At 41.2% G+C, this 12,200-nt stretch overlaps 1 protein-coding gene across 1 annotated transcript in view; it reads right to left on the reverse strand.

The window, feature by feature from the left end:
• The window catches only part of NPAS3 (neuronal PAS domain protein 3), a 1,100,928-nt gene that overhangs the window by 162,269 nt on the left and 926,459 nt on the right, over positions 1–12,200 (reverse strand). The window lies entirely within an intron of this gene.

A 12,200-nucleotide genomic window follows, 5' to 3' on the forward strand; every position in this document is an offset into this window, starting at 1 on the left:
GAAAATGAGGGTGTTTCTACACTTATGTGGCAAATATTTAGTTCTGTTTAAAATGTGAAAAAAAATTCCTACTAAAACCTTTGGCTTTTAAAACTAGATTAGAGCACCAAATAGCTGAACGTTTGGTGTACCTGTATAATTGACTGGACGGTTTGGTTTTTAGTGAGGAGAACTGGATTCGTGTAGATATGGCCCTGGTTTATTTCAGCTTTCTTGGATGCATTTTTATACATGTAGGCAATACAAAGGGCTTATTTCTATGTAAATTTAAATGTAAAAAAGTGCTATTTAGGAATATATGAGAAGACATAATGTTTTCATTAAATATTACTCATTAGCTCTGTAATCACATGGAGAATTTTCCACATGAAAAAGGTCAGCTTGGGTCTAAGCCAGTGAGTTGAGTTTTTTTTTTCCCTGCTGGTATCAGCTTGTTCTGACTTCAATCTAATAAAATAGATGGTACAAATCTCCTCGAGGGTAGTTATGTTTTATTTTGTATGTGGTTAGACTGCCTACCAACGCAGAGCAAGGGATGTAAGAATGCCAGAGAAGTCAGACTCTGGCTAAAGTCCTGCATGGTTCACCAACGTTAGAGGTGGCCCCAGTTTGGATTACGGGCTGCATAAGGGGGCAATCGCTGCTTCTAGGATTGGGCTAATTTTATAGGCTGCCCTCCAACCCCATCCATCTTGTATCTCTCGTCTTCTTTCACGTACGGCAATAATGCTACAAAGGAAATGCACTGGGGTTACAAGTACCACAGAAAAGGGGGAGGCATCAGCAACAGGACAAGAAAAAGTCATTTTCCAGGTCACTAATGGGCTTTTCCTGTCCTGAATAGTTTAACAGTTAGTAGATCAGCTAACACAGGCCATGGAAACCAGCTGCCCTTTGCAGCTTCTCACAATTACTTAGTGGGATCTAGCCATGAGACCATCAGCTGCACTGGAAGAATCTTTGGATTTAGAGTGGAGAAGATTTAGGGTCAGATCTCAGCTCTGACACTTACTCCCTGTGTGACGCTGGAGAAGTCACTTATCCTCTCTGGGCCTTAGCTTTCTCATCTGTAAAATGAACGTGTCCGGTTAGGTGATCTCTAAGGGCCCTGCCAGTTCTATGTTCCCTGTTCCTGTGACTTTTCTTTCCTTTCTTTATCTTTCCCTCCAAATTTAAATTTGGCTCTTTAGTATCGGGCAAACTGTCACTAGGGTATCCAGAAGCATATCACCAGAAGCCACTGCGTTGCATGGGACTCCCAGTCCAGGTTGAGATCATCCCATCTACTCCCAGACACTGTTTGATTACAATCTTAAGAGACAACACATCTCCCACATCTGTCAGTTAAAAACAGGACGGCCAAAGAAATGGGAAGCCGATTTCAGTTTGGTCACCAGTACTTCCCGAAAGAGGCTTACATACCTCTTGCCAAAAATGAGGTACGTTCTTGTGGTTGTTAAATGACGCTCTGCTATGATATTATTTGTCTACTGACTATATCATTTTACAATAACTATTTCATTCATCTGGTATTGTTACAGAGTCTAAATCAGGATTCATAAGTGATCAGTTCCTCTCCTCTGGGAGGGAGGGATTACATGTAAATAATCCCTTTAATGTACGCATTGCCTCTAAGCGTTTCACACAGCAATAAATTGGTAAACTGAATTTGAGCAATTAAGAAATTAAATGAAACTAATAAAATGTGTATTTTAATATTTCTTGATGGTTATTTTGTTTGGGGATTAGCGAATATGAGAAAGTCGCTCTCATCTTGCATGAAGGCAAAATGCAGCACTTTAATAAACTATTTCTGTCAGTTTCCTTAAACTCTATCTTTTATTTAATACTGCAGCACGCCTTTCGGCACACGCCACAGATTGTGATAAGCTGACAACATCGGAGTGGGAAACGCTGTCGATTTCCCGGGTTCCCGATGATTAAACATTCACGCAGACCCTTCTTGGTCCCCCAGCTGCTAATGCCTTCTCTCTCAGACTGCCTTCCAACGACTCTCCGTAGAGCAGGTACAGAGACCTAGTCATTCACACGCTTGTCTTACGTTAAATTGTAAGGTCAAGTGCGTTGTTGCTTTTCTTTCTAGCGCAGGACTTTAAATGACTGACTGCCTGACACAGTCTTGACTTTTGTTATTCGGTCGTTTCATTAGTGGCCAACTCTCTGTGACCCCGCTTGGGGTTTTCTTGGCAAAGAGACTGGAGTGATTTGACATTTCCTTCTCCGGCTCATTTTACAGATGAGGAAACTGAGGCAAACAGGGTGAAGTGACCTGCCCAAGGTCACCCAGCTAGTAAGTGTCTGAGGGTGGATTTGAATTCAGGAAGACATCACCCGAAGACTCCAGGCCCAGCACTCTATCTGCCCAGTGCCACCTAGCTGTCCCTGGGGAGAAAGTAGCCACAAGTAAATGCTGGTCAAGTGGCAGTGATGGTAATGCTGATGATAACTAATATTTACACAGCACTTCACGGCTTACAAAGCATCTTGCATACAGCATCTCATTTGATCCTTATGATAACCCTGTGAGGGAGGTACTGTCATTATTCTTGTTTTACAATAAACCTGAGCCTCATGGGAGAGATTAAGAGACTTGCTCAGCGTCATATAGCTAGCAAGTGTCAGGATTCGAATTCAGGTCTTCCTGATTGCAAGTCCAGTGCTCTATTCGTTATCCCATTTGGCTTCAACAAAGGTCACCAACTGGGGGCAAAGGGGGTCAAGTTCAAGACAATGGGGCTCCGACATGCCTATGGGCACTCAACTATTAAGTGATAGACCCTGGGTTCAAACTCAAATATTGCTGACTTATGTCATAGTATCATAGAACTAGACCTAGAGCTGGACTGGTCACAGATGCCATTCAGGCAATAAGAGAGCTGGGCCTGGATTCAAATCCAACCTCAGACACATACCAGCTGTGTGACCCTGGGAAGATCACTTAATTTTTCTTTACCTCAGTTTTCTCAACTGTAAAAATAATATAACTATATAATATAATTATATAATCATATTATATATTGTATTTGCTATTCAGTTGTTTCAGTAGTGACCAACTCTCCGTATTATATCATATCATATCATATCATATCACATCACATCATACTATATCACACTATGCTATGCTATGCTATGCTATCTTATATTATATTACATTACATTACATTACATTATATTATATTATATTATATTATATTATATTATATTATATTATATTATATTATATTATATTATATTATATCATATCATATCATATCATATCACATCATATCATATCACATCACATCATACTATATCATACTGCACTATGCTATACTATACTATACTATATTATATTATATTATATTATATTATATTATATTATATTATATTATATTATATTATATTATATTATATTATATTACATTGCACCTACCTTTCAGGGTTGTTGTGAGGATCAAATGAGGTAATGATTGTAAAGCCCCTAGCACATGGAAGGCACTATATATTCCCTTCCTTTCCCCCCAGTCCAACCAACTCATTTTGCAGGTAAGGAAACTGAGTCTCACGGACGTTAAGTGATTTGGCAAGTTCATACAGGTGATAAACCTCATAGGTGGGATTTGAACCCAGGTCTGATGATGCTCTTTTTACTATGCCATGTCCCACTCCTCTTTGCCCAAAATTTCAAAATGTTACTCATAAATAATAGGTGACAGTTATAGACTGCTTTCAGGCGCACACACACACACACACACACACACACACACACACACGGTGCCTTTTGATCCTCACAACAACTCCAGGATGTACTACAGTCATTATTATACTTATCTTACAAATGAAAATGCTGAGACTCAGACAGCATTAAGTGATTTGCTCTGTCATCTAGTTAATAGGTTCCAGAGGTAAGATTTGAACCCAGGTCTCTCCTGGTTCCACATCTAGCACAATTCTTACCACTGTTCTCTGGTAACCTGAGCAGCTCGTGAGTTGCTTTAATTCTCCTCCCTTCACTCCAAGCCTAAACAAAGGTAAGTAGATAAGCAATCTTGGCCAAGTAATTTTATTCTCCTGTTTCCAGAACCTTGGATAGTAATCCAAATTACAATCCACTCTCTTACAGCACTCGAAGGCTTATAAAACGCTGTCTTTACGAAAGCCCTATGAAGTGAACAGCGGAAGTATCAGTATTCTCATTTCACAAATAAGAAAACTGAGGCTCACACAGATTGCACGAAGGTCACGTCACCAGTAAATATCAGAACTACGAAAATAATTTTGGTTTTTTGACACCAAATCCACACATTCTTAATTCGGTTCTGTTTTGTTTTTCCTCTCTGTGTGACTTCCAGTAAGTCAGTTACCCTGTCTTGGCCTCACTTGCTGCATATATGAAATGAGGGAGTTAGACTTTAGGGTATCTACGGGGCTTTCCTGCTCTAAATCTATGATTCTGTGATCCGAGAGAGAACGGGGCCAAGCACCAAAACAAAATAGGGCTGCATTTTCCCAGAAATGGGGTTCCGGTGAAGGCTCATTCACAACACCAGTGTCCAGCATCGTTATTTTGAGAAAATCCTTTTGTCTAGTCCAACCTTCTCATTTTACAAAAGAGGAAAACGAGGCCCAGAGACGAGCAGTGGAGCCAAGATTTGAACGTACACCCGCTGACTCCAGACCCAGACCACTGTCCTCTGTACCACAAAGCCTCCCAATTAAATTCAGCAACATTTCCTAAGGACCTACTATGCGCAAGGTAGTTCAAGCTGTTGTTGTTGTTCAGTCACGTCCAACTCTTTGGGGTTTTCTTGACAAAGATAATTGGAATGGTTTACCATTTCCTTTTCCTGTTACTTTACGGCTGAGAAACGGAGGCAAATAGGGTTAAGTGACTTACCCAGGGTCACATAGCTAGTAGGTATTTGCAGCCGGATTTGAACTCAGGTCTTCCTGACTCTAGGCCTGGTGCTCTATCCACCGCACCACCTAACTGCCCAAGTAGTTGTACTTCAAATAGCCAGTGCCAAAATTCCTTGTGCACCATCGTAGTTGTAGCTTCATGCACTTGTTACTGGCCCATACAGCTTTTGCTCTACTGAATTAATTATAGTTATATTAAAAGGGAATGTCCTAAATCTGGCAACATTTTGGGATTTGGGATCCTTAATAGTTATTGCCTGGCCTGGATCAGGACCACAGACAGTGTCTGGATGCTGTCAGTCTTCCTCTAGCTTTATAGCAACTTATCCTTAACTTTTACCTGCATCTACAAAATCTGCTTCTATTTATTCTCATGAAGCCCGCCACAGAGATGCCTCTCTGAGAGATGTTCTCTATCTGTTGCTAAATGAAAACACTGGAAACTGAGTCAAAATGGGCCACATTTTAAGAAATTCCATTGACATCATTCAATGAATCATTACGAAGCGTCTTCTGCATGTTGAGCCCTCTAGATGCTGAGGGAGGCTTAAATTATCCTAAGACTCAATCTCTACTCTCATGGAACTTACAGTCTTGTAAAGCACAGTGGGGAGGTGGGTCCTCAATATCCTTACAGGATCTCAAGGACCCCAAACCTTAAGAGGAAACTGAAATATTGATATCGCTGAAAAGAAATATCAAGGAGACTCAGGCACTAGCATCGTCTTTGTGGTCACATTGTGGGCACTTGACAGGCAAGAGTGTGTTGATATAAAGTATGTAACTCAACTTCATGGAGTATAATGTTGGGGGGCGGGGTGTGGTCACTTTACTAAAGGCAAAGGGGAAGTTGTTTGGTTCAAGAAATCACACCTTCTGAATGGTGTAACTTTATTCTGCTTCAATAGACCATGTAGTTGGAGCAAGAGGTTTCCAAGCTATTTACCTCTCTAGACTTTCTTTCTGGTGTGTAGATTTCCAAAGAATGAAGAAAGGAGGCCAGGTCGAGCTGCTCTTTACTCTATGCCCAAGAGAATGTCTAACTATTTCCATCCTGATCATAAAGAAGAGAAAGGAGGCCAAGAAACAGGCCCAATGCCAAAAGAAATACCAGTAATGAGTTCTGCAATGGAGACAGAACACCAGATTTAAGTAGTGAATACACAACTTTAGAGTCACTCCCGCAATGCATGTTATTAGAACAGTGGCAACTGAAGCAAAGGCCCCTTTAGGAAGCTGGGAAAAGAGCTTATAATTCCTCTGTATTCCCCTCCCTTCTAACATGTAAGCAAGAAAAATCTTGTCCAGACTCTGCCCATAACATGCTTCCATCCAGGCCCCACGAAGTCCCTTGCCTTCTTTCCACTCTAACTGCTAATCTAACTTCTTGCTCCATAGTTGCTTTTGTGGTGGGACTGTCCCTGAGCCATCACCTTCAGGGTCCCATTGCTACTGAAACTCTCTTCTGGGGTCCGCCTCTCACCCAAATTTCAGGTTCTGACTAGATTCTCTAGGACAGGAGCTGTCCCTATTTCAACTTTCCTTAGAATGTCTGCACAAACAGCTGGACTCTCCCCTGATGCCCATTTCTTTTCAGGGTTCTAAAATCCAAATTCTACAAGAATTCTTGGTCATGGCTCTGCCATACTCACTTAGAAAAAATATTGACTCTTAAGGCTGAATTGAATCCATATTATCATAATATCATACCTCTTTATGGGTACCTTCCCTTCCCCACCCTGGGAGGAGAAAGTGAGGATGGTGACCTTGAGTTTTGATTAAAGGGGCCTTCTCTTGATTAACTTCTTAAAGAAGCCTATTTGCTGAATGGGCTTTACCTCACTCAAAGTGAGAACCTGAAAAGACCTTAGGCTGAAAGGGCCAGGGTCTCCTAATGTATCCTAGGCCATCTCCAGTAGTCCTGATGATTATCTGGCCACTGGACCCAGATGGCTCTGAAGAGAAAGTGAGGCTGGTGACCTTGCATAGCCCTCCCTCACTCAAATCCAAGTCAACTGCAAGTCATGTCATCATTTTCCTGATGTCATGTGCCTCTTTGAGAAGGAAGGACAAACACAACAACAACCCTTCCCCACTCTACCATGTTCTTTTCAGCCCTTGATAAAATACAAACTCCCTGAGGGCATGGATTGTCTTTTGACTTATACCCCTAACACTTTTGTCTGACATGATAAGTGCTTAATAAATGCCTATTGCTACCTTGTGGTTAGCTCGCTTCTCTTTGAAGACAAGATTCTTTTGTTTCTCAGTAGTATAAATAAGTATTGTAATGTCATCCTTCTTAAGGGTCCCTATCATCCTCCATTGGATCCTCCTGGCTTTCTTATGACCATGACCATTTTGCCTTAGTCCCTGGTAACCAAAAATCAATCTTTCTAATGTGGGAACATTCTCTGTTAAATGAGGTTTGGGTGACAGAAAGTAGAGAGAGAGGTGCACAGGAAAAACAGGCTTCATAGCTTCCTTTACGGTAAGTCACGGAATCATAGAATCTCAGCTGGAAGACAAGAAAACTGAGACAACGAGATGAGACACTGAGTCTCTTATGCAAAGTCTAGCAGGGGTATTATAAAAGTTCACATCCATGGATCCAAGCTGGTTCCTGCCCAGGCCTCTTGTACTCATCAAAGCCCTGGAAGTTTTATCATTTTAGATAGTTTACACCTCAGCCAATAGCAATAACAACCGAAGCCTGGTAAGTATTTAGGATAGGTATTATTATCTCCATTTTTCAGATGAGAAAGCTGAAGCTCAGAGAGATTGAGTTATTTGCCCACAGTCACATGCTATGGCATGAGCGAATCCACTTTGCCACGCTGTCTATCTAAGAAGCAGAGATTTATTTTAATATGTACATTTTCATTTCTCCATAAGGCTTTCATTTCTAAAAAAAATTAGAACTAGAAGAATCTTGGAGATCCTCTCACCCAACTCTAACTTTCAGGAGGAGGAAATACAGGTCCAGAGATGCTATAACTTGTCCAAAGTCACCCTGCTAATATAATTATGTGGTTTTAAATAATGTTAATATAAGAACAAGGACTAAACATCCAGGCCTCCTGTTACTGAGGCTTCTGCTCTTTCCATTAGACCAAGATTTCGTTCTATAGTCATATGTACCCTGTGAGTTGGGCAAGGCAGACAGCAATTCAGGTCTCCCACCTTTTAATGCTATGCTCTTTTCCATTAGGACGTAAATAAGAGTAGAAGTAACCTCTTGTTCTAACAGAGCCATAGCTAGGAGTTTTTGTACCCAGGACAAGGAAGCGAAAGTAGGGTAGGTGGGGGGAGAGGGGAGAGTCTCACCTGGGCTATGTCCACTAAGGGGCTGAGAAGTGTACCTTTTAACACGTTGAGGTTTCCATATGAAGGACCTGCGGCTGTTGGTGGGGTGAAGCAGGTTGCACAGGGTGGGAAAACGGGCCAGTCTGCTTCCAGGGGAGGCTACACATTCTGAGACAAGTCTGCTGTTAGCAAGGATGGGGCCAGGTGGGAAGCGGTGTATTCACAAGTAGCCTCGTGGGGCAAGGGGAGAAAAACACATCCTAAGAGCGTGATACTGGCAGCCCCTACATTTTGACATCCTGGGGCCCCGCCATAGGTATATGTTCATGCTCTAAAAGCTCTAATACAAGTACTGTGAAATAATAGTAATAACTAACATTTATGTAGTGTTCGCTATGTGCCAGGAACTGGGTCAAGGGCTTTACAATTAGTTGTTTCATTGTATCCTCACAACGACATTGGGAGGTAGGTGCTATGGTTATCCCTATTTTACAGATGGGGAAACTGAGGCAAACAAAGGTTTTTTTTTTTTTTTCTTGAAACTCCCAAAGCGCTTTACAATTGCTATCTCCTTTTATTCTCACAACAAGCCTGGGAGGCAGGTGCTACTGTTCTCCCCATTTCACAGGTGAGGAAACTGAGGTAGACAAAAGTTAAGTGACTCGCCCAGGATCACACAGCCAGGAAGTATCTAAGGCTAGATTTGAATTCAGGTCTTCCAGACTCCAGCCCAGGTACTCTAACAACTGTACCACCCAGCTGCCTCCAGGAAGGAAGAAGTCACACAAATGAGACAGAAGGAACTCACACCTTTCTGCCTTCAAATATTCAAAATAAAAAAAAAACATATTCCTTATACCTGTACTTGACAATGTACACATTTGGTTTGCTTCATCATCCAGATATATTTCTTGCTGCATATTTAGAATTTATACCAGAGGGTGGCATTATGTTCTTGCTTCACCTAAGTGGGGCCTCAATTTGCTATCTGAACTTCTTCACCAACAGTTTTCCCACCCTGGAGAAACCTCTACCCAGAGGCCCCATTCTCCTGACTGGTCATGCCCTCACTGGGACCATTGATTCAGTCACCAGTCACGTGTCTTCTCACTCACACCTCAATACCCTCTCTGGACTCCTCTTCAGCCTCCTCCTCTCTTCATTGGCACCTTTGCGTGATGTGCCAATGCACCACCTACAACAAAACAGCTCTGATGGAGTTGGCTTGTGGAGGCCAGAAGTCTTTCTGAACTCATCCCCAGGCTGCAGCACAGTGACTTTCTTTCACTACCAACCTGCCCTTGGCAGGACTGTAGCTTGTTTCTAACAGTCTGCCCCAGTGACCTCATTATTTGCTTTATAGTATAGCTCCATGAAAATCAAACTGCATTTCTTCCTACTTCTTTAATTATCAATTCAAATCACCACTGGTAGAAGATTAGAAAAAAAAACATCCTAACATTGATTATTGGTATGATCCTCTATGCTTAATTATGATGTATTCAATGGAAAGTTATAGTTTTTTTCCTCCTAATATTTGCTCTTCTGAATAATAGAAAGAGTAGTCTACTGACCTACATCTCTGGGATAATGGGCAAGTGTGAGGTCTTAATTAAAAAAAAAAACATATGCACACATAATTCTGTCTCTATGCATATTGGCATAAATAAGGCTTCATTTATTATTCGAGGAATTCTGAATCATTTCCTTTGCATCACAGAAGAAAAAATAAAGCATGACTAACAGTGGGTTTTTGGACTTCCCCATTCAGCTTGACTTGAGACCAGTTGTTCTTATCATTCAGTTGTTTCAGTTGTGTCTGACTCTTCATGACCCCACTTGGAGTTTGCTTGGCAAAGACACTGGAGTGGTTTTCCATCTCCTTCTCCAGATGAGGAAACTGAGGCAAACAGGGTTAAGTGACTTGCCCAGAGTCATATAGTTAGTAAGTATCTGAGGCCAGATTTGAACTCAATCCAGACCTGATGCTCTATCCACCACGCCCCCTTGCTGCCCATAGACGGGGATCTTGTGATCAATGGAGAATATCAAAGAGGCATTTCTCTTGTTTCATTCCTTATTTTAAAAGAAACATCAGAAATACACTGGCAACTGCATTGATAAGCACGGGTTTCTAGAACAAAGTATTCATTACTAAGTGATTGTAGTCAGAAAGAGGATTTTTTTTTGTTTACTCTTCTCCCCACTCTCCGCTGCTTGCTTCATCCCACTACAAGTTCCCCCATGACAAAATGGACAACCATCAGCCCCCTCCCTCATGACCTGTAGTCACCTACAACTCACATTCTTCCCCCAAATCTATTCCACATTCACTTATCTGGGATATAATTTGCAAACAAGACACAGTTGATTTGGTAAGTCTGAATTTTCCCTGACCAAAAAAAAAGCAAATATGCCATACAGTGCTTTTAGTTGACTTTTACATGCTGGGTCATTGTACCCTGCTGGTAGATAGGATGGGGGACTAATTTGTTCTCTCATACATCAAGCAAGCATGTCAATAGCCTTTGCTTGCCCTCCTGGAGTGGGCAATACTTTCTAACTACAGCACTGTACGAACAGTGTGACTCATTGAATTCAGGACTCCAGAATATTTTCTTTGATAGAAGGGGTCCAGTACAAATAAGCAAAGAGGCAGCAACCAACATTGTAAAGTCAACTCCTAAGACGTACGGCTTAAGTGGATGCTTTTTAAAAGGGGGATTATGAAGCCTATCTTAATTCAACAGGAAGAGCAAGAAGTAATTTTATTCTTCTTAAAAATGAATATTTATTTTTCATATAAAGATTAATACATAGAAGCATGGATATTTTTAAGAAGGTACATGAGCACACAATTTTTTTAATTCCAACTCAGGGTATCAAATGGGCACCTACCATCCAGAGTAGGAGCTGCCAACTTCTTTGTGAGGAGGAATGATCTTTCACATGCAGTGCTTGGAGATCTTGGGTTGGAATATAAGTGCTGACAATAAAATCCCTCTATGGGGAAAGGAGTACCCTTTCTGGTTGGGCTCTCTGATTCACTGAAAATCTTAAGAAATAATGAAAAGGAGATCATTGAGTATCACCTATGCCTACAGGCTGCCAGGTGGCATACTGGATGGAGCACTAGGCCTGGGATTAGGAATGTGTGTTCAAATACAGCTGCAGACACTTACTAGTGTGATGTATAAAAAGTTATAGAGATATAGTTTCTGGGCAATTAATCATTGTATTAGTCATGCTAGTGGATCATTAAAAAAGAGGCCAGTGACACTTTTGAATGCAAGAGACCCCTCACAAAACTCACTCACTGTTTATATGTGCTTGGAAGAGTGGGTGTTCCAAAGGGTGGCAATCAATTCTGATTGGTTATCAAGTAATAAGGGAATGAATATTATTATGAGAGGAGGACTTATTCTAATAAGGCTCTGGGGGACATGACTCTGATCACACTCAGTCTTGGTCAAAAAGACATCTCTACCCATGTCACCCCATTTAGGGTAATCTAGACAAAAGGGGGAATCCATTTTTACCCAGACTTGTCTGACTAAAATATAATGGACCAGAATCCATCAATTCCCCTAAACTGGTCTTCCTGATTGGGTGGGGTCTGAATAAGGTTGGGGAGAATGTTAGAGAATGAGGAAATAAGAAGAGAAAAAATCCTGGACCACGCTACTAGTAAATGGTTATTCATATAAGAGGGAAATAAGCATTTTTCTCACTAGCTATGCAAACCTAAGCAAGTCATTTAACCCATGTGTCAGTTTATCTGTGAAATGGGGATAATAATAACACCTCTCTTTCATGGTTGTGAGAATCAAATTGGATAAGGTTTGTAAAGCACTTTGCAAGCCTTAATGCACTATATAAAAGCTAGCTCTTCTGGGTGAGAAGACACCAGGATGTAGCTATTACCTTAGAGATCTAGCAGATGACAATATTAGTAATAATAAAAACAATTGGCA

The sequence above is a fragment of the Trichosurus vulpecula genome, chromosome 8, assembly GCF_011100635.1.
Source record: "Trichosurus vulpecula isolate mTriVul1 chromosome 8, mTriVul1.pri, whole genome shotgun sequence".
NCBI classification, from domain to species: domain Eukaryota; kingdom Metazoa; phylum Chordata; class Mammalia; order Diprotodontia; family Phalangeridae; genus Trichosurus; species Trichosurus vulpecula.